Source organism: Neophocaena asiaeorientalis, unplaced genomic scaffold (assembly GCF_003031525.2).
Source record: "Neophocaena asiaeorientalis asiaeorientalis breed wild unplaced genomic scaffold, Neophocaena_asiaeorientalis_V1.1 scaffold8, whole genome shotgun sequence".
Taxonomy (NCBI): Eukaryota; Metazoa; Chordata; class Mammalia; order Artiodactyla; family Phocoenidae; genus Neophocaena; species Neophocaena asiaeorientalis.
Window position 1 is genome coordinate 113,176 of NW_020175395.1, and position 23,268 is coordinate 136,443.

General features: G+C 40.4%; 1 long non-coding RNA gene across 1 annotated transcript; it reads right to left on the reverse strand.

Annotated features, from left to right (window-relative positions):
• Positions 1-16,265: 16,265 nt before the first annotated feature.
• On the reverse strand, positions 16,266-23,227 carry LOC112414105 (uncharacterized). The gene is made up of 3 exons (XR_003006077.1): positions 22,747-23,227; positions 19,685-19,934; positions 16,266-17,373 (listed from the first exon to the last, which is right to left on the reverse strand). It is a non-coding gene; the product is annotated as an uncharacterized LOC112414105 (long non-coding RNA).
• Positions 23,228-23,268: the final 41 nt, after the last annotated feature.

The window sequence follows — 23,268 nt, forward strand, 5'->3', positions numbered from 1 at the left end:
TAGTAAGTTTTTAAATCAGGAAGTGTGAGTACTCCAAATTTGGTCTTTTCTTCTGGACTGTTGGGGCAATATAAAGTCCCTTTCAGATTCCATACGAATTTTAGTATGAATTTTTTATTTCTGCAAAAACTAATTGTTGATATTTTGGTAGGGATTGTATTGACTCTATAGACCCCTTTGGGGAGTAGTGACATCTTAAAAATATGACAATTGAACATGGGATGTATCTGTATTTATCTCTAATTTCTTTCAACAATGTTTTATAGTTTTCAGTACAAGTTTTTCACCTCCTTGGTTAACTCCTAAGTAGTTTATTATTTTCAATACTATTGTAAATGAAGTTGTTTTCTTAATTTCCTTTTTGGGTTGTTTATTGTAAGTGTATAGAAAAGCAAATGGGTTTTGTGTGTTGATTTTGTATTCTGCAACTTGGCTGAAATTGCATATTAGTTCTAACAGTTTTTGCTTCTCTCTGTCTCTGTCTCTCTCTTTTGCTCTGTGTGTGTGTGTGTGTGTCTGTTAGAAATTTTGGGGGTTTTCTACATATAAAATCATGCCATCTGTGAATAGATATGATTTTGCTTTTTCCTTTCTAGTTTGAATATTTTTATTCATTTTCTTGCCTAATTGCTATGGTTATGTTATGGACTGAATGCTCCCCCGCCCCCACTGTCAAATTCATATGTTGAAGCCCTAATCCTCAAACTGCTGATATTTGGAAATGGATCCTTTGGGAGGTAATCTGGACATGAGAGAGGAGTCCTCATGAATGAGATTCATACCCTTATTTTTTTAAAAAAAGAAAACACGAGAGAGATGATCTCTCTCTTTCAGCAAAGTAAGGGTACAGCAAGGGGGAGGCAATCAGCAAACCAAAAGTGGAGTTCTCACCAGGACCCATATTGCCTTTGATCTTAGCTTTCCCAGACTCCAGGACTGTGAGAAATAAATGTCTGTTGTTTAAGCCGCCTGATTTATGGTATTTTGTTACAGCAGCCCAAACGGACTGAAACAGGCTAGAACTTTCAATACTCTGTTGAATAGAAATGGTAAAAATTAACATTATGGTCTTGTTTCTGATTTTAGAGGAAAAGCTCTCAGTCTTTCACCACTGAGTGTGATGTTAGCTGTGGGTTTTTCATATATAGCCTTTATTATGTTGAGTAGTTTTCTTCTATTTCTAGTTTGTTGAGTGTTTTTATCCATGAAAGGGCATTGGATTTTGTCAAATGCTTTTCCTGCATTAATTGAGATGATCATGTAATTTTTCCCTCTGCATTCTGTTAATAGGTGTATTTCACGATTGATTTTCATATGTTGAAGCATCTTCACATTGCAGGAATAAATCCCACTTGGCCATTGTGTATAATCCTTTCAATATGCTCATGAATTCAGTTTGGTTATATTATCTTGAAGGCTTTTGGATCAATAATTCATAAGGGACATTGGTCTGTAGTTTTCTTTTCTTGTAGCGTTCTGTGGCTTTGGTATCAGGGCATTGCTAGCCTCTTAGAATAAGTTTAGAAGTATTCCCTTCTCTTGAATTTTTTGAGTTTGAGAAGGATTGCTGTTATTTCTTCTTTAAGTGTGTGGTAGAATGCACCAGTGATGCCATCTGCTCCTGGGCTTTTCTTTGTAGGGAGGTTTTTGATTACTGATTCAATCTCCTCACTAGTTACAGATCTATTCAGATTTTCTATTTCTTCATGATTCAGTCTTGGTGGGTTTTGTGCCTCTAGGATTTTGTCCATTTCATTTAGGTTATCCAATCTGTTGGTATATAGTTGTTTATGTGCCCTCTTATAATCTTTTGTATATCTGTAGATTTGGTAGTAATTTCCCCACTTTCATTTCTGACTTTAGCAATCTGAGTCTTTCTTTTTGCCTCAGTCCAGCTAGCTAAAGGTATGTCAATTTTGTTGATTTCTTTGAAGAAGCAACTTCTGGCTTCATTGAATTTCTCCATTGTTTTTCTATTCTCTATTTTATTTATCTCTGTTCTAATCTTTATTATTTCCTTCCTTCTGCTAGCTTTGAGGTTAGTTTGTTCTTCTTTTTCTAGTTCCTTAAAGGATAAATTTAGATTGTTGATTTGATATCTTTCTTCTTTTTTAAAGTAAGCATTTACAGTTATAAATTTTCCTCTTTACAGTGCTTTCACTGCATCTTATCAATTTTGGTATGTTGTATTTTAATTCAATTCTAAGTATTTTCTAATTTCTTTTGTGATTTCTTCTTTGAACAAGAAAGAAGAAATCTTTGCTTGTTAAAGACTATACTTTTACATGATTACATATTTGTAAATTTTTTTAACATCTTTATTGGAGTATAATTGTTTTACAAGAGTGTGTTAGTTTCTGCTGTATAACAAAGTGAATCAGCTATACGTATACATATATCCCCATATCTCTTTCCTCTTGCATCTCCCTCCCACCCTCCCTATCCCACCCCTCTAGGTGGACACAAAGCACCGAGCCGATCTCCCTGTGCTATGCGGCTGCTTCCCACTAGCTATCTATTTTACATTTTATAGTGTATATATGTCCATGCCACTCTCTCACTTCATCCCAGCTTACCCTTCCCCCTCCCCATGTCCTCAAGTCCATTCTCTACATCTGCACCTTTATTCCTGTCCTGCCCCTAGGTTCTTCAGAACCACTTTTTTTTTTTTTTTAGATTCCATATATATATATATGTTAGCATACAGTATTTGTTTTTCTCTTTCTGACTTACTTCACTCTGTATGACAGTCCCTAGGTCCATCACCTCACTACAAATAACAATTTCATTTCTTTTTATGGCTGAGTAATATTCCATTGTATATATGTGCCACATCTTCTTTACCCATTCATCTGTTGATAGATTTTTTTTTGTTTCCTTTCTGTTATTAATTTCTAACTTCAACTTGTGTTTAGAAAAGGTATTTTGTGTGATAGCAATTTTTTAAAATCTATTGAGACTAGTTTTGTGGCCTAACGTATGGTCTATCCTACAGAATGTGCCATGTGCACTTGAGAAGAATGTGTATGCTGTTGTTGTTGGATGAAGTGTTCTGTGTATGTTTGTTAGATCTAGCTGGTTTGTTGTGTTGTTCAAGTCTTCTGTTTTCTTACTTATTTCTGTCTGGTTGTTCTATCCATTATTTTTTTTTAATAAATTTATTTATTTATTTATTGGTTGCATTGGGTCTTTGTTGCTACATGCAGGCTTCCTCTAGTTGCAGCGAGCAGGGGCTACTCTTCATTGCAGTGCGCAGGCTTCTCATTGTGGTGGCTTCTCTTGCTGCAGAGCACGGACTCTAGAGGATGTGGGCTTCAGTAGTTGCTGCACACAGGCTCAGTACTTGTGGCTCACGGGTTCTAGACAGCAGGCTCAGTAGTTGTGGTGCACAGGCTTAGTTGCTTCACGGCATGTGGGATCTTCCTGGACCAGGGCTTGAACCTATGTCCCCTGAATTTGGCAGGCAGATTCTTAACCACTCCACCACCAGGGAAGTCCCTGTTCTATTCGTTATTGAAGGTGGGGTAATGAAATCTCCAACTCTTATTGTAGAACTGTCTATATCTCCCTTAAATTCTGTCAGTTTTTGCTTCATATATATTTTGAGGGCCTGTTATTAGGTGTGTAAATATTTATAATGGTTATATAATCTTGCTGTACTGAAACTTATTAATATATAATGAGTTTTTTATCTCTTACAGGCTTTTTAAAGTCTATTTTGTATGATATTAGTATAACCTCCCTAACTCTCTTGGTTATTATTTACATAGAATACCTTTTTCCATCTTTTCACCCTAAATCCTTTTGTGTCTTTGAATCTAAAGTGAATTCCTTGTAGGCAGCATATAGTTGGATTATTTTTAAAAATCCATTCTGCAAATCTCTGTCTTTTCATTTGAGAGTTTAATCCATTTACATTTAAACTACTGATAAGGAGGGGCTTGCTTCTGTCATTTTGCTATTTGTTTTCTGTAGGGTTTATTGCTTCTTTGTCCTTCATTTCCTGCATTACTGTATTATTTTGTGTTTAACTGAAACATTTTCCTTCTCTTCTCATTTCCTTCTATGTACATACTATAGCTATTTTCTTTGTGGTTACCATGGGGGCTATATTTAATATCTTAAAGTTATAACATCCTAATTTGAGGTTTACCAGTTTGAGTTTAATACCATACAAAATCTCTGCTCCTATACAGCTCTGTCCCCACCCTCTGTCAGTTATTGATGTCACAAATTACAAAGTTGCACACTGTGTTCCCTAAAACAATGACTAGTAATTGTTTTTCTATGCATTTGTCTTTTAAAACTTGTAGAAAATAAAGAAGAGTTACAAACCAAAAATACAATAATACTAGTTTTTATAATGTCTATGTATTTACTTTTACTGGAAACATTTATTTCTTCAAATGGCTCTGAGTTCCTGTCTAGCATCCTTTTATTTCAACCTGAAGAATTTCCTTTAACATTTCTTGCAAGAAGGTCAGATGCTAATGATTCCCCTCAGCTTTTGCTTATCTGAAAATTCCTTAATTTCTCCTTTATTTTTGAAGAAGAGTTTTGCTAAATGTAGAATTCTCAGTTGACAGTTTTCTTCTCTCAGCACTTTAATTATCTCAACCCAATGCCTTCTGGTCTCCAAGGCTTCTGGGTGTCATGTGTATGATGAATAACTTCTCTCTTCTACTTTCAAGATACTCTTTGTCTTTGTTTTTCAACAGTTTGAGTGTAACTTACCTCCGTGTGAATGTCTTTGAATTTATCCTGCTTGGAGTCCATTGAGCTTCTTGGATTTGAAGATTCATACCTTGCTTCAAATTTGGGAAGTTTTTAGTCATTATTTCTTCAAATATCTCTCTGCACCTTTCTCTCTCTCCTCTTCTGGGACAATGCATATGTTCCTTTTCTTGATGATGTTCCACAGATCCCTTAGGCTCTATTCCTATTTCTTCAACCTTTTTCCTTTCTGTTCCTTAGACTTGATCATTTCAATTGTCCTTTCTTCAAGTCTACTGATTCTTTCTTCTGCCTGCTCAAATATGCTTTTGAATCCCTTTAGTGAATTTTTCATTTCAGTTATACTTTTCAATTTCAGGATTTGTTTTTGTTCCTTTTATGCTTTCTGTGTCTTTATTGATATTTCTATTCTGTCCGTACATTGTTTTCCTGATTTTATCCATGTCTTCCTTTAGCTCTTTGAGCATCTTTAAGAAAGTTGCTTTAAAGACTTTGTCAAGTCTGGCATTTGGTCTTCCTCAGGAATCACTTCTATCCATATGTTTTGTCTTTCTGCATGGGTCATACTTTCCTGTTACTTTGTATGCCTTATAATTTGTTGTTGTTGTTGAAACCTGGACATTTGAATCTTATAATACGGTGACTCTGGAAATTAGACTCTCTCCATTCCCCAAGGTCTGCTGTTTTGTTTTGTTTTTTTCCCTATGAAGAAAGGCAGACAAACTTTTGAAATATTGGGAGCATCGTATGCCATGCATTCTGACCTTTACATGTGACATTTTATTGCTGAAAACTATTTGTGGAATGGAATGAGACCTTTCCCTTATGTTAAAAAATGTATAGTGTAATAAATCTTTGACATTTGCTAGATTATTTTGAGACCTTTTCCATTTCCCCAAATTTGCAAATATCTTTGTGTCATAGCAGTTGAATTTCTTCTGAGGCCATCTCACAAAGAACAAAGCTTTTATCTATTTATGGTGATGAATAGAGTACAACAAACCCTAAACGAAATCTGGATACTGATCAGTGGGTAAGCACACATATCAACTAAGTGACTTGGTACTACACATTATAAAGCAAAAATGATTCAAATTTGCCTCAGCAAAATTATACATGACCATATGTTAAAGACCTTTGACATCTCTCATGTTTAATCTTTAAATGCCGTGGTACAGATTTAGATCATAAGTAGCATTTATATTTTTCCTTTGTTCATTTTAGTTTTCTCTCTCTCTCCCTGCCTTCCTCCATCCTTCCCTCCATCCCTCTTTCTCTCTCTCATGGCAGAAAAAAGAAAATCTGAGCTGCTTATTTAGGACAGGTCTTGTCATTGTGCTTAATTTAAAAAGTCACAACAGCCTTAATAAAAATGATAGAATCCTTATATTCTGTACATAAAAACGACCACCAAGTACTTACCATGGGCAAGACACTGAGTTGTTTACATGTTTCTTTGCCCTGCCCATGCAGTATAATCACCCAGGGAACTTTTTAAAACACAGATACCCAGATCTAGGCTCAGACCTGCTGAACCAAAGGCAGGTAACCAGTGGATTCCTGGGCTCCTAGCTACACTAGCCACTTTCATACATGTCACTTAGTTCTCATAACTGTGCCAGGTGGTATCTTGTCACACACTATGCCTGAGATGACTGACTCACTTTAGCAACTTGCCCAGGGTTACATGGCTGTTGAGTGTAGCAAGATTTAAACTGAAATCTGTTTGATGCCATAGCCCATGTTCTTTCCACTGTGTGATAAGTTAACAAATGCTACAAAAATTTAATCTTTGTAGATGTTTTTTTTTTTTTCTCTTTCCAGCGTTTCCCCTTGATATCCTTGGCTGTACTGTGTGTTTTATTTAAATGGAAAAATATATCAAGAATTTCCCTTTTGTAAGAACCTCTTTTATTTTTGTGGTTCCTATAATACCAGCTCCTCCTCCATTTCTCTAATTCTTTTTTGTTTGTTTGTTTTATTGCGATATAATTAACACATAACATTGTATTAGTTTTAGGTGTACAACATAATAATCTGATATATGTATATATTGTGAAATGACATCACAATAAGCTTAGCTAACACATATCACCTCACATAGTTACAAATGTTTTCTTCTGTGATAAGAACTATTAAGATCAACTATCTTAGCAACTTTGAAATATACGGTATAGTATTATTAACTATAGTCACCATGCTGTTCATTATTATATCTGCAGAACTTATTTATCTCATAACTGAAAGTTTGTACCTTTTGACAACCCTCACCCATTTCTCCCACACCCACCCATTGCTTCTGGCAAATACCAATCTATTCTCCTTTTCTCTGAGGTTTTGTTTTTTTTTTCCCATATATAAGTGAGATCATACTGTATTTGTCTTTCTTTGCATGACTTATTTCACTTAGCATAATGCCCTCAAGGTCCATTCATGTTGTCACAAATGGCAGGATTTTTAATGGCTAAATAATATTCCATTATAGATATAGATCTATAAAATCACATTTTCTTTATTCATTGATCCATTAACGGACACTCAGATTGGTTCCCAGCCTAGGCTATTTTGAAAATGCTGCAGTGAATATTGGGTGCAGCCATCTCTTTGAGATAGTGATACAGTGATTTCATTTCCTTCAGACATATACCAAGTAGTGGAATTGCTGGGTCATATGGTAGTCTTATTTTTAGCTCTTTGAGGAACCTCCACACACAAACTGTGGTGTATCAGTTTACATTCCCACCGATGGTGAACAGGGATTCTTTTTCTTCACATCCTTGCCTGCATTTGTTATCTCTTATCTTTTTGATGACAGTCATACTAATATGTGTGAGGTGATAAATCATTGTGGTTTTGATTTGCATTTATCTGATGATTAGTGATGTTAAGCATTTTTTCATGTACTTATTGGCCATCTGTATGTCTTCTCTGGAAAAATGTCTAGTTCTTTTGCCCACTTTGTAGTTCAGATTGTTTGTTTTCATGCTGTTGAGGTGTATGAGTTTTATATATTTGGATATTAACCCCTTATCGGATATATGATTTGCAAATATTTTATCCCATTCTGTATGTTACCTTTTTATTTAGGTGATGTTTTCCTTTGCTGTGCAGAAGCTTTTTAGTTTGATACAGTCGCATTTGTTTATTTTTGCTTTCATTGCCTTTGTTTTTGGTATCAAATACAAAAAAACTTTGTCAAGGTCTATGTCAAAGAGTTTACCCTCAATGTTTTCTCCTAGGAGTTGTATGGTTTCAGTTCTTATGTTCAAGTCTTTAATCCATTTTGAGCTGGTTTTTTGTGTGTATGGTATAAGACAAGGGCCCAGTTTCATTCTTTGGCATGTGGCTGTCCAGTTCTCCAAACACCACTTATTGAAGAGACTATCTTTTCCCCATTGTATATCCTTGGCTCTTTCATCATAAATGAATTGACCATATGTGCGTGGGTTTATTTTTTGGCTCTATATTCTGCTCCCTTGATCTATGTTTCTGTTTTTATGCCAAGTCTATACTATATTACAAAGCCATAGCTTTGTAAAATAGTTTGAAATCAGGAAGTGTGATGCCTCCAGCTTTGTTCTTTCTCAAGATGGCTTTGGCTATTTGGGGTCTTCTGTGGTTCTCTACAACTTCTAGAATTGTTTATTCTATTTCTTTAGGAAAAAAATGTCATTGAAATTTTGATAGGGATGACAATAAATCTGTAGATTGCTTTGAGTAGCATGGACATTTTAACAATATTAATTCTTCCAATTTATGAGCACAGAATATCTTTCCATTTATTTGTGTCATCTTCCATTTCTTTTCTCCATGTCTTATAGTTTTCAGAATATAGGTCTTTCACCTTCCTGGTTAAATTTATTCCTACGTACTTAATTTTTTTTTGATACAATTGTAAATTGCATTCTTTTCTTCATTTCTCTTTCTGATAGTTCATTGCTAGTGTATAGAAATACAACTGACTTTTGTATATTGATTTTGTATCTTGCAACTTTACTTGTTTATTAGTTCTAACAGTGTTGGTAGAGTCTTTTAGGATTTTCTATATATAATATTATGTCACCTGCAGATAGAGAGTTTTCCTTCTTTCTTTTTGATTTGGATGTCATTTATTTCATTTTCTTCCTAGTTGCTCTGGCTAGGAATTCCAGTACTATGTTAAATAAAAGTGGCAAGAGGAGGCATCCTTGTCTTGTTCCTGAGCTTAGAGAAAAAGCTTCCAGCTTTTCACCATTGAGTATGATGTCAATAGAATCCTCCATATAGGTAAATAGTTTTGAGAGGGATAAACAGGCAACAGTAAAGGTTACCACTTCTGAAGTATTAGTGTAAAATCTCATTCATATGCTTCATATTTTTGGTAGAATCATCACTAGACATTTCTTGTATTAGCCCATTAACTTCAGTTCTCATCAAATAATATTTCAATGTTATTTGGAAAAACTTCTGCCACTACACTGTGTTGGCCATCATTATCACATAATAAAATCATGACCCAGTCATCTAGTCAGAATTTCAATTTTTAAGTTTCATCCATATTTACTTTTTTAGCATTCACAGACATCACTTTGCTAAAGCTTCATCTAATAATTACCATTGCTCTAGAATAGTCTTCAATACACAGGGTTAGATGTCCAGGGTTAGGCCTTGTCTGCACTAAATGTCCCTGACTTCAGGGTCATAATTGATAAACCCAGGGGTGGGCATCTCACCTAACCTGGGCCAATCAAATTTTTTTCTCCCATGGATTTAAAGTCTAGAAGTAAAAATGCAGATTTACATTAGGAGTTGTTGGAGGAGAGTCACATTATTGTATTATCTAGGGAAAAGCTTCACAAATCCCTCCTGCTCAGATCCTTGGAGACATGCTGGGAATTTCTCTTCTGACTATTGGTTGCTTTATTTTTCATTTGATTCTGTGAGATAACTCATTGTTCACCGCCTACTCAAGAACGCTGCCCTATTCTTCTTTGCTTAAAACCCCCAGATATTTCCCAAGATGGTCTCTCATGAGATGACTTATAATTGCTCTAAGACTTTCCAGACAACATAGTTCATCTTTGCCAGGTACTCTATTTTTTATCCTTTCTTGCAACAAGTGTGGCCACATGACCCTGTTCTGATCAAAGATATACAAGAAAGTTTGAAGGAGAGATTCTGTAATAGCTCTCCCTCTGTTTTCTAACCTTGAAAGCAGACATAGTGCCTGGGACTGCAGCAACATCAGCAAGTCAAAACACTAAAGATGGTAGAGTAGAAAGATGAAAGAAGCCAGACCCTGATGGGCACCCAAACCTAATCTCACTGCCTCCAGACCCCATTCTATCACAGAAAAATAATTCCTATTGCTTTAACTCACTAGCAGTCAGGTTTTCTATTTGCAGCTTCAAAATTCTTAACTAATCTCTATGTACGGCAGGCAGAATACATCAAAGATGTCCATATCCTAAGCCCCTGTGAATACACTGCCACCTTACATGGCAAAATGCACTTTGCAGATGTGATTAAGGTTAGGAACCTTGAGACAGAGATATTATCCTTGCCCCGTCTAAACATGTGAATCCCTAAAAGTGGAAGACAATGATAGAAGAGTGGTTCAGAGAAACGCAGCGTGCAAAGGATTCAGGCTGCTAATGCTTTGAAGATGGAGAAAGCAATCTAGTGACCTCCAGAAGCTGGAAATGGCCCTCAACTTACAGCCAGCAAGAAAACATGGACATAGGTTTTACAACTGCAGGGACTGAATTCTGCCAGCAGACCAATGAGGAGGAACCAGACTCTCCTCTACAACCTCCAGAAAGGAAGGCAGCCTGCCAACACCTGGATTTTAGCCCAGTGAAACCCATGTCAGACCTCTAACCTGCAAAACTGTAAGCTAATAAATTTGTTTCGTTTTAAGCCACCAAGTTTGTGGTAAATTGTTAAAGCAGCAAAAGAAAATTAATTAACATAATATTATCTCAGGAAATTCAATTTCTCTCCCCAGAACTAGAAGAATTTTTGTAATTCAAGAATTCAGTTTTATAAAATTAAAACCGTATCTTCTCTGCATTAAAAGGAAACTATGCTTTCCCGAGACTCTCAGACATGTGCCTGGCTGTGCCCAGTATTATCATTTATTTGTTTTGGTTTAGTTTTTTTTGTTAGGCTACACTCTAAGAAGACAAGGAAATTTCTATATTTCTCTCTGTTATTCTTCAGAATTATATCTGGAGTTGTGGTTCCTCTTTGTTGCTTCCTCCATCAACTTAGACAAACTCAGCCAAGCAGAGACAAATATTTAGATGTTCTTCTTTTAACAGAATTAGAATCACAGTAGATGTCTAGAAATATAAGTGTGTGAAATAAAAGACAATAAGTTCTAATCTGTGATTCTATTAATCAGCTCAACGTATGGAAAAATTTTTAATATTATTAAAAATTAAAAACAATTTTATTATTTAAAAAATGGTTGTTAGAAATCCACGTGGGGTTGCTCTGTAATTATCTCTAATGAAATACAGCGTTGTAAGTAAGTATGCACAGTACAGAAAGAATTCGCATCGGAGTAGTTAAGTGTTGGTGCCCTGAAGACACACCACCTGGAAGAAACACCACACTTTCCACTTACTCAGCACATGATTATGGGGAGTTACCCTCTTTTAACTTTAGTTTTTGGTCAGTTAAAATGGGAATCATAGAACCGTAAGCATTAATAACCCATACTAATGCTAAAAAATTATTTGTTGTGTATATAAAATTCAAATTTAATTTTTTTTTTTCCTGATAACCCTACCCATACTTGAGCTGCCAAAGATATGCAGAATAATTTGACTCCATGGGAAGAGGGGAAGCCCAATCCTGGAGTCCCAGGCACACAGGACCCATCTGAGACTGCAGCTAGACCAGGACAACAAAGCATTCTCCCGTTTCGCATCACAAAGATAGTGAGCGCTAAGGAACAAGCAACGGCCGTCTACCACTGGGAGGTGACATATTTACACAGAATTTTTTTAATTGTTTTTGTGAAATTCAGATTTAGCTCTAGCTTTACTTGCTAAACCTGGTAACCCTCGTATTGCAGTTCCCAGCCCTCTCCCAGTGGCAGGAGCCCTCCAAGGTACTGGTATGGGATCCTGGGCCAGGACTGTTTCCCGTCCCTCCCCCAGAGATAGATCGTTTTTATTTTTAATCTTTCCTCAGACACAACACATGCTCCTTTGTGCATGTCCCTCTCCCAAGGACATAGAGCTTTAGTTGCAAAGGGGAGACAGGCCTGGATGGGACTCGGATTTCCCTGGGCTGGCAGCACTCCCCTCGTCCACGTCTGCGCCCCACAGGGGCTGCCTCCCACCTCCTACCCCCAGCCCCAGTCGCACCGATAGGGATCTGATGAAAGTCTGTGGGCAAGAGGCTGTGAGTGGGCACAGACTCTCCTCATGTCACCTGGGGGCCTTTCACACTAGCTCGTACTTGGCCTCTAGCAATCTGTTACCAAAATTTTAGCTCTTACCTACTTGTATGGTGCCCGATATCTTTTCCTGCTATCTTCTACCATGGGCAAGTGCTTGTATCCTCTCTATCCTTGAAAGGGCCAACGTTTCCTTGGACTTGGGGCTATTTAGTTTACCTGTGACCTCAGGTCTCTGATGGGTTCAAGAAAAGTTATAATTATATAGTTTATCTAGTTTTTACTTGTTAGAATAGGAGCAATACTCCTTGTCTTCTGTATGTTTAGAACTCCTTGCCTTTCTATTTAAGTGAAATTTCAATTAGGATATAACAAAGTACATAGTTATTTTATTGCAATAAAGAAAATGCATGGTGCCTTATCTTTCTTATTATCCAAATATATATCAGGGGCATTTGTTTGACCAACAGTATAACCAAACAGATGTTTTTGCAAGGGACTTTTAGGAGGACTGAGAGCCATTTCTCAAGGAGGCTGTCTCTCTTTTATACTACTTGGCACCTGAGGAATACCTGCTGACCATAATTAGGGTTGTCAGAACTACCAAGCCACTGAAGTTGAGGTGGATGATAAAATAAATTATTTCGAATTAAGATCTCATAAAACCATCTTTGGAGTCTCTTATTTAGAATACACAGGCACCTTTATTATCTTTACAAGTTTCGGCATTGCATAGTTTACTTCCTCATTATTTGTTGCCTATTAGAGCTAATTTGAAATGATACACTAGAAAGAGGCCTCCTGCGTGGCGTGTATAATTTGCTCTACCAGTGGGGTTTAAGAGTTGTTGCCTTTATCTGGCCCTAATTCCGACTATTATTTTCGACTGCTGACGACGTAACTGGGATGTGATTTACGAGTAGCTTAGTCATCGCACTAGCGTCAGCTGGAAAACTGGAGGCGCACCATGTCCACATTTAATTCCATCCTCTTCGGGTCACTCTTCTGTTTCATTTTTGTAACTCCATCAGTTATTCCTGGAAGACTCTATTTTATTCATCTTTCACTATTACCTTCCTATCTCCCAATACCTATTTTAGTACTTTATGTAAAATTGGAACAATAATTGCTTGTTTAAAAAATTATTGAAATAACACGCTTATAACTATGACCTAATCATGGTGGTATTTGCTTATCTCTCAGAACAAAGGTAGGAAAAACAGTCACTTTTTAGAGCAATCGAAATACTGTGATTTATGCTGTAAGATACAACACAATTTAAGTCATCATTGGGTTTTCTATATTTTCTGGAGTAATTTAGCTCTGTATTTTCTACCTGGATAACCCAGAGGTATCTGAAACTCGGCATGTCCAGACAATACTCATCACTCTCCCACTAACCCTGTTCCTCCTCCTGTGCTCCCACCCTTGTGAATGGCGCCACCACCATCTATACAGTTACCAAAGCTAGAAGCCTGGGGGTAACCCTTTGCTCTTCCCCCTTTCCAATTTCCTATATCCAATTAATCTTCAAGTACTACAAATTCTCCCTCTTCCCTTTTCCCCAACCAGCCCTTCTCTCCATCCCCTCTGCCAATCTTATTTAGGGCTCTCATTATTTTTCACCAGGCAATGGCCTTCTAAGTGATCTCCCCATCTTCAGTCTCACCTACTAAAACATGACATACTCCAAAAAGCCCTCAAGATGCTCATTCTAAAATCCAAATCCTGCAAAGGGTCCCTAACATCTCTGAGAGGGAGCCTAAACTTCCTGGCATGGCATATGAAGAAGTCTTTAAACTGGCTCTGCCCCCCTTCCACTGATGTCTTGCCTCTCTCCACTTTGCATTCTATGTTGCCACCTTGGTAAACCACCTCAGGTCCCCAAAGGTGTCACAGTCTCTCTTGCCAACCTGCCTTTGTGTCTGTAACATCCTCTTTCGGAATTGTCCTTTATTCAGGCTTCATCAGCTGGCTGATGGCTATCAGGGATGCAACCTGGACTGGTGGCTTCTGAGCTAGGCAGCCTTGAGTATGAAAACTGGCTTAGCCATTTGCTCAACCTCTTTGAGCCTAATTCTCTTATCTGTAAAAAGGGGAAAATAATACCAACCTTCCTGGACTGCTAGGATGAACTAGAAGTAATAAATAGAAAGGGTATGGTGGTAAAAACAACAACACAACTCGTATTACGGCACAAGTAAGCCTCTAAGTACTTTATTCATATTAACTCGTTTATTATTCCACACTCAGTTCAAGAGCCGCCTCCTCCATGGAGCCCTTCTTTTCAAAACTTGATGAGATGTCTTTGCTGATCATTTTCTATTTGTCCCCCCGAATCCATTCCTACCCTTCTCTGTCCTGCAAGTGCCCTGGGAGAGTGTACATATGGAACAAATCACTTGGGCTCCTTTGCCAGCCTCCAGGTAGGTTTATTTTTTAAGTGAGATCAGAGAGCAGTTGGAGAGAGAGGCTAGGGTATCTCTTCCCCATGGCTTCCCTGACAAAGTCACGGTTCTGGCAGTGGCTGCTTCCTTCTCTGTATTAGTTTTCTAGAACTGCTGCCATAACAAAGTACCACAGACTGGACAGACAACATCTATTATTTCTTTTAACAGCAGAACATTATTGTCTCACAGTTCTGGAAGCTGGAAGTCCAAGACCAAGGTGTCAGCAGAGTTGGTTCCTCCTGAGGCCTCTCTCCTTGGTGTGTAGGCAGCGGTCTTCTCCCTGTGTCCTCATAAGGTCTATCCCTCTGTGTGTGTCTGTGTCCTAATCGCCTCTTCCTTCTTAAGATAGGATGCTTATTTTTATAGAAAAGAAGAGCCAGCTAAGGCAGTTCTGAGTGCCCCCCTCTAAGTTCCAAAAAGCAAGTTTTACAAACTCAGAGTATACCATATTACATGGAAATTATTTATGTGTAAGTCCCTATTTCCAATGAACTTATAAATAAATGTGAGTTGAGTGTGGGGCAGTTTTGTTTTTATTTCTGTATCCTCAGCTTCTGGCACAATGCCTAGAACCTAGTAGGTTTTCAATAAATGTTGGTTGAATGAATAAAAATGTCACCTTAGTGCTTGGAAATGGGGTTGCAGAAGGATATCTAAGGCCGTGTTACCTGGGGAGCAGTAACTAGGCTGAGGGACAGTAGGCAGTGAGGGGGAGTTACGAGAAGAAAGAAGATGCTCAATTAAAGCATTTATGTACCCAAACCCTCCGCTTTGTGAAAATCTAACTGCTTTTAGGAAACTGTCCGTTTTCCTTGAAATAAGTACTCTTTCAAGCATTGTGATCCCGTCAATTTAATACTATAAGGAAAATCTATTAGGCTCTCATGGTTACTCTGAGATAGTTTCTAGGGAAAATATTCAAATTGAACCTAACACAATTATTGATTTGTTTTGGGGAAGATCAATATGCATTTTTCTTCAGGGAGAAATACTGACATTGACTTTTCTTTAGCCAATACTTCCCTTCTGGAAAGTAGCAGCTGCTATAACTGTTAAGGAGAGACCAGTTCCTGCCACGTAGAAGCAGCTGAAGACAGCCTGGCTCTGTCCAGTAATGGGAGACAACTGCTCCTTTTCAACATTTCACACCTGGAACTATTTGTAAATAAAGAGGAAGGTGCATAAGTAAAAATTAAGTATTTTTTCTTATTTAAAGCTAATGTGTATTTCCCCAAAATACATCATAGATCTAGGGTAACCAGCTGTCCTGGATTGCCAAGGATTAAAGGGCTTCCTGGGACACAGGACTCCCAGTTCTAAAATGAGGGAAATCCTGGGCAAACTGGGACAAGATAGTAACACTCATGACAGATGCTTTATACTGAGTGAAGGGACCAAACTGTCCCCCTTTTTTTTTTGGCAGTACGCGGGCCTCTCACTGCGGTGGCCTCTCCCATTGCGGAGCACAGGCTCCGGACGCGCAGGCTCAGCGGCCAAGGCTCACAGGACCAGCCGCTCCGCGGTGCGTGGGATCTTCCCGGACCGGGGCACAAACCCACGTCCCCTGCATCAGCAGGCGGACTCTCAACCATTGCGCCACCAGGGAAGCCCTGTCCCCTCTTTTTTATGTGATAACTAAACATTTTAGAAATAAGAAATTTCATAAAATTAAAAAGAACAGAAAGTGACGGATACAAACTAAAACCATATATTTTTTTAGGAAATAGGTAAAGAGGGCTAAGGGGTTATTATCTTGACTCAGTGAAACTTTACACTTAACAACCAGAAGGGAGCACGGTCTGTTTCAAGGTAGTTCTGCCTCTGCCACACAGCAGACATTTTACCTCTGCAGCCCTGTCATAGCCAGATATGTAATTCTGGAGATCAAAATCAACACTTACACCGACTCTGAAGTCCTAGAGTTACTGTTACTCAAGGAAAAAAAACACACACATACCTTTATACCAAAAGGAAACTTCATACATGGCTTGAATAAAATAACCGCAAAGCAGAGAGCTTCCTGCCCCATTTGCTTGGTTGTTATGACTGCAATGGACATAGTGAGATTTTAAAAGCAAAAGTTCACCTTAAATTGTACGTTTTTTTGTTATATTCAATATCTTGCAATAACCTATAATGAAAAATAATCTGAAAATGTGTAATATATATAACTGAATCACTTAGCTATACACATGAAACCAACACAACATTGTAAATGACCATACTTCAAAAAATTATACACATTTTTAGAAGCACCGCAGTGAGGAAAGACGTCCACATACCATACTGTCTTATATATCAATTATCTATCTCTCTAACCAACCACTGCACTTGCCCTTGGGCTGCCTTACAAAACCTTGACAAGCAGGAGAGGAGACTGCTATTTAAAAGTCACAAAGTTTTCTATGTTTAGAGACAGAGATCTCACATCACCTTGAAGACAAACTGTGCCTTTGATAGGACCCTTTAATTACAAGAGAGGTAAAGTAAGGACTCCCTTGTATTTTGAAGCAGAATGGGGAGAAACTGATGTCATTATAAAGCCAAATATAAATGTTTTTAGATTGAGACATTGCTCTAGTCTGTGCAGTATGCAAGTTGTGTGTTGGTGAATTAGGGCGAGCATTGCCTCAGACTTTCCTGCCCTCTTTCAGGGGTTACTGGATGTATGAGAGGTGAAAGAGAAACACGCCCTAACTTCCTGTGAACGGAATACACCTCGTGCTGCCGTGGCTTGATCCTCCTTGCAGCAGTCGCTCCTGTGCTAGTGGCTGTCTGTGCAGATCTGGAGTTGAAGCTCTGCATAGAAAGGACACACAGGTGTGACAGAGACGGTAAAAAGTGCAGGCCAACTAGCGCTGGAAAGGCGCCAGTCTTTGAACGGCAATACGCAGCTCTGAGTGAAACTGTCTTGTCTGGGTGGAGGCGGGTGGTCTCCTGCAGACCAAGAGATGGTCAGTGAGAAAACACAAACGCCCCGTCGTGTGTAAGAAAGAAGACGATCCTGATCCACTGCCTAGCCTGAGCAGCACTTTATGTATAACGGTCTTTCTGTAATTCACAGGGTTTTAGTGATGAGTGACAAATCAAAATAATGATAAGTATTAACAAATTGCCCAACAGAGTGCTGAACAGTGACACCACTGTGTCATATGAAATGGACTTCCCCTCTCACAACAAGTGAAATTTCTCTTGGGACATTCCATCCTCTGCGGAAACCCCCTTCTCCATCCAGCCCCCTACCCAGACACTTTTTAATGTCTTCAGATCTAGTTCAATTTCTCTTTCACATAAAAGGGGGAAACAAACCAACAAAACTAACCAACATGAAGCTCTTCAGGAGGAAAGAACTCTAAAGTAACATTCCGCAGGTGCGGACCAGTCTCTCTAAGGGCAGCTGCCCCTGCCCAGCTGTTTCTCAGAGCTGGGGCTTCTCTTGCCATGTTCTCTCGTGTCTTCACTTCAGGGCTGCCCCCAACCACCAAAGGCATTTGAAGAAGCAGAAGTACGCCTCCCAGAGGGCAGCTGGGCATGCAGGTGTGGTAAATGCAGACGGATCCTCTGGCCAGGGACACTCAGGGGCTATCCCACTCTCCACTAGATTGCAGGCCATGCAGTCACTTTGAATAGGGTTTTAGGAAGATCTGGAGACCGTGAAAACAGTCTGAATCACTTACACACATGAAACCAGCTAACATCACCTATTTGAGGGGTTATCAAGTGAGAGAAAGAGACACACAGAGAAAGAAATCTCGTCCCTAAAATGTCTCATCCCTATGGGCCCACTGCACAAACAACACTGGCAGGGGCTGCATTTGCTCTCCAAGGGCTGCAGACGTTTCTGACCATCATCAGGGAAGTACTGGGTGTGTCTCCTTGCACCCAGATGAGCTAGAATAAAAAGTAAGGCCCAGGTTGTATCTCATGCCAGCCTTGTCACACACAGATGGAAAGGACAATTATTTCCTGAATCTAAAATACATCAGTTGTTCAGATTTTGTCAGCTGTTTTGGGCTGGGATCACCAACCATGAAAGGCTTCTGTTTTTTTCACCATGAAGAGTTTTAAAGGACCTGTTTGTTGTCTAAGGTAGACCTTCCTTAGTAGAGAGAGGGGAGTGCAGAGGTGGAGTCAAACCATTCCAGATAAGAAGAAGAACCACAGCCAACCTGCAAGATGATGTTCATAAACCAGGAATGCTTTCCTACCAAAGCTCAAAGAGCATCACCATGTCAAGGGCAGAATTCCAGAAAGTGCTGGGCTCTGCCAACCACAGCTGTGGCTGCAAGTCAAGAGGAAGGGCACAGCAACACATGCAAGCACCGTGTTCAATCTCCCTCCCTCTCTCTCTCTCTCTCTCTCTCTGTCTTTCTGTCTCTCTCTCACCAGTATATATATACTGCATCAGTTTCAAAAACAAAGCACAGTAGGACTTTGGTCACTCCTAGATCACAGCCATCCCACATGGAAATTGCATTGCTCTAGAAAAGGCAGGCTAAGTATATACAGCATTGACAGAGTATCTGGCATATAAAGGGATGAATTATTTGTGAACCTTACATCTGGATAAATGCAACAATCTCCCAGTTGTGTTTTCTCTCCTTAATCAACAAACATCTGAAAGTTTCCCCACATAGTAGGGGCTATTTCAGGTGCTGGATACTAAGATTGATGACAACTTGTCCCTGCCCTCATGAAGCTTACAATTTTGGAAACTAGGTATACTGACAACACACAGGCATACGTGCTACAACCTGTAGGCTGACAGCAGTGTCACCTTCCTCCAGTCTTTAGGGACCCAGGCTCTGTCTTATTCCCCCTTTGCCTGATTCTCTGCCTTACAACCTGCCTCACAGCTCCATTCCTCCACAACTGGGCAGGCCTTGCCTCTGCCAACCCAGCTGGGAGCTCTACATGTCAACGTAGTTGATTGACGCCCAGCTACATGCCTGCCGGCGTCTCTCCACTTCCTCCTCCCAGACTCTCCACCACGTCTCTCCGCCCTGCTTACCTACCTGGGTATTCATTCCTCCTCCCAGACTCTCCACCACGTCTCTCCACTTACCTCCCCCCAGACTCTCCACCACGTCTCTCCGCCCTGCTTACCTACCTGGGTATTCATTCCTCCTGCTGTTTTCCCCTGACGCCACACTCTCCAGTTGTCAGTGCTCTGAGATCCGTGGTCCCCAAACCTCTTAAGTGGAAGAAGGAAACCAAGTTCATGTTCAGGAGACTGCTTGGAGGCTGGAAATCAGTGGCCTTTCAAACGCAGAGGTCACTGAAGGGGCCATCCTTGTGCTCACACTGCTCGGCATGGCCCCAAGCACTCAACTGGATACCCACTCTCTTTCTGGACAGTTCTGGAGAAGCAGAGAAAAATGTTTTGTGCTTTTGCTTCAGTAGTTATAGACTCTTTTTTTTTTTTTTTTTTTTTTTTTTTTTTCTTATTTCCACAATTCGTTAGGTTCTAGCTTTTTTTTAAACTTTCAGTCATGTTTTGGCTAGATTAGCTCTTCACCTTAACCTCTTGTTCTTAATTTGTTCTAATTTGACCGTGTGGCCTGAGGATTCTGCAGAGGGCTAACATCACCTATTAGTGTACATTTAAGTGGTTACCAAGTGAGAGAAAGAGAGAGGGAAAGAGGCACACAGAGAAAGAAATCTCGTCCCTAAAAGATCTCACCCCTATGCGCCCACTGCACAAACAACACTGGCAGGGGCTGCATTTGCTCTCCAAGGGCTGCAGACGTTTCTGACCATCATGACAGAGGGGTGCCACTGGCATCCAGTAGTAGAGGCCAGGGATACTGCTAAACATCGTACAACGCACAGGACAGCCCCACAATAAAAAAAAAAAAAAAAAGATCTAGCCCCAAATGTCAGCAGTGCTGAGGCTGAGACACTCCAGATTACAGTATGTTCAAAAGGCCAAGGAAGATTACTTAACTACTTCCCACTTGGGCCAAGGTTTATCTCAATTCTCTGAATTACCAGCAACACCCGTAATGACCTGGCTGTGGCTCTAATGGCTGAACTTCTGCTTGTGGGCTTTTACACACTCCCACCTTAAAGTTCAAAGCTATTTCTCACTAAACACACCACTAACTGGTTATCCTTAACCACATGCGTATGGTCCCTGCTGGCCCACGTGACTGGTAACCATTCCAGACTGTGCACACATGAAAGCTTTATTTGTTTGGGAGTTGCTGCCAAAATGTGTGGTGTTGGCTGTGCTGAGACACCGGAAAGCAGCAGGAAGAAAAGTAGAAGTAAAAATCTTACATGGAGTGAAATTCCACTAGGCTTAAGATGCCTTAACAATTTTACGAATAAGAATGCAAGTGAATAGATTCTACTCTAAATAGATTCTAAATAGATTCTACTCCAGCTTCGTCTAGGAGTCTTCTTCCCTCCCTTCTTTCCATTATCTGCAGCTATAAAGAATAAAAGAGGAAGACAGGAAGGAGCTTGGAAATGAGTATGTCACCTGTTCAGCATGAGAGCTGAACCTGAAAATCTCTGAGGTGGTGCTATGAAAATTAAAAGAGAAAACCAGGACATGTCAAAATGGACCAGACTTTCTCTTTTCCTTTTCTTTAGTCGTGGAATTGCAACACACGACAATGACAATTTTGGGGTTATTATGCAGAGAGTTGGGGTTAGCTTCAAGGATAAGGTGGACGGGAGTGCAGGGAGACAGAGTCCCTTGTGGGAAACTTTCCCGACACACCCATGCACGCACAGACACACGTGCACACACATGCACAAAGACACAGACACACACACAAATACAGACACACAAACGCACACACCATAGCTGGTTCTGAGCTTAGGAGAGCTTGTTAAGCAGATGGTCTGAGCTAGAAAAATAAGTTTATAAGAAATGAATAAGAGAAAGAAAATGTTCCCAACGGATGGCAGAAGAAAAACTGGGTGTGGCTCTGTCATTTATGGGCAAGCACTAACTCAAGAATTGTTCATGTTTTCGAAAGTTCATCTGAACTGGAAGCAACGACAGCACAAGCAGAGGAGGGAAATAAAAGTCGTTCACTGACTGCTGGCTAGGACCTTTGAAAATTCACAGTCCAATGCTCTATTTTAAGGAGGAAAAAAATGGTTCAGAAAAGCTGATCATCTTGCCCAATAGCACTCTGAGATTTAGGGACACAGGCTGGTCTTGGGATTCCCCAGGCAGCCCACTAACCATGCTGTGCTGTCTATAAGCAGGAAGGCAGTACAAGTAATGACGGTGAGGGGCAGAGGAGGTGGCCTGTCCAGGTGACTGGGAGGGGGAGGGAAAAGAGGAAGTGAAGGTGGTGGGGAAGGAACACCCCAGAAGCAAGGGATAGGAAGGGTCCTATCCTACCCACGGAGGACAATTTGGGTGCACACCAAGGGGGGCTTCCTACACGTGGGGCTCTGGTACCTGTTAAGGTCCAGAAGACATCAACAAGGAGGGAAATGACTAAGATGGAGTCTGCAAGTTCTTTTCAAAATGTCAGCCTTCCTTAGAGCCTCACTACTGTTTCCTCAGTCTTCTGGAATCTGTGAACTTATTCCACAAATATTTACTGAACACCTATTTTGTGCCAGGCCCTGTCCCTGGCCATGCGGCTGCAGCAGTAAATAAGACAGACAAGGTCCTTTTCCTCTGCAGGATGCTTTCCAGTGAGATAGATAGCAAATAAATACGAGAATGTCCACTCATCTTAACTACTACGAAGAAAACAATACAGGGTAATATGATGGTGACTGGAGAATCTCCTTTAGATCGGGTGGTCAGGAAAAGCCTCTTTGAGGAGGTGACATCTGGGCTGGGAGCTTGAAAGGAAGAGCCAGCTAGGGACTGAGACGGCTGGGTGGAGAGCACAGCCCACACAAAGGCTCAAGGCCATGGTCAAGTGATCAAGCGCCAAGGGTGGCACGTTCAAGGGACACACAGAAAGTCTGTGTGGCTGCGACTCGGGAAAGGAGGAGCAGATGAAATGAGGTCATCGGAGGTGAGCCCGGCCGTATCAGAATGAGGCATCCGTTCATTTAACAAATAATTATCAAGCACCCACGATGTGCAGGGCATTGCCGAGGGTATAAAAAGGAAACGGCTAAACGCCTAGTTCAAGGATTCTGTCCGCAGGGAAGAAGTCAGTTTAGTAAGGGTGTCAGAATACTTACACAATTCTGCTACAGGTTAGAAAGTGTTCCACTCCAGGCAGAACCACAACGCAGACATTACCGTGTTGCTTAGCAAGGAAAGGGGCTTTCCGGAAGCAATTGTATCAACATACCCATACAACTACTAGAGCCAGTTTACAATCTGAAGGGCACACACTGGCCGTCCAAAGTCACGGTATGACGTCTGACATCCGGACATCTGCTCTGCCAGGGTCGGGAGGTTAGGTCATCCCAGAGATGAGTCACCGAGCCCACCTTCTCCACCGGGTGAGCCTTCTCGCTCTTCGTGGGTGCGGCAGGGCCGTAGGAATCCCCCCACCCGGCCTAAATCGGTAGCACTCAGAAAACCCAGGCAGGGGAGCCTGTAAGACCAAGGCTTCGATTAGCACCTGATTCACCCAGGCAGTCAAGGCAGGGCGGCGACTGCCGGTAACAGGCCCCCCAGTGGCCCCGGGGAAAGGCCTGCCGGAGTTTTGGTGACCCTGACCCCCGGGGAGCGACCCGTGACACGCCTCACTGGGT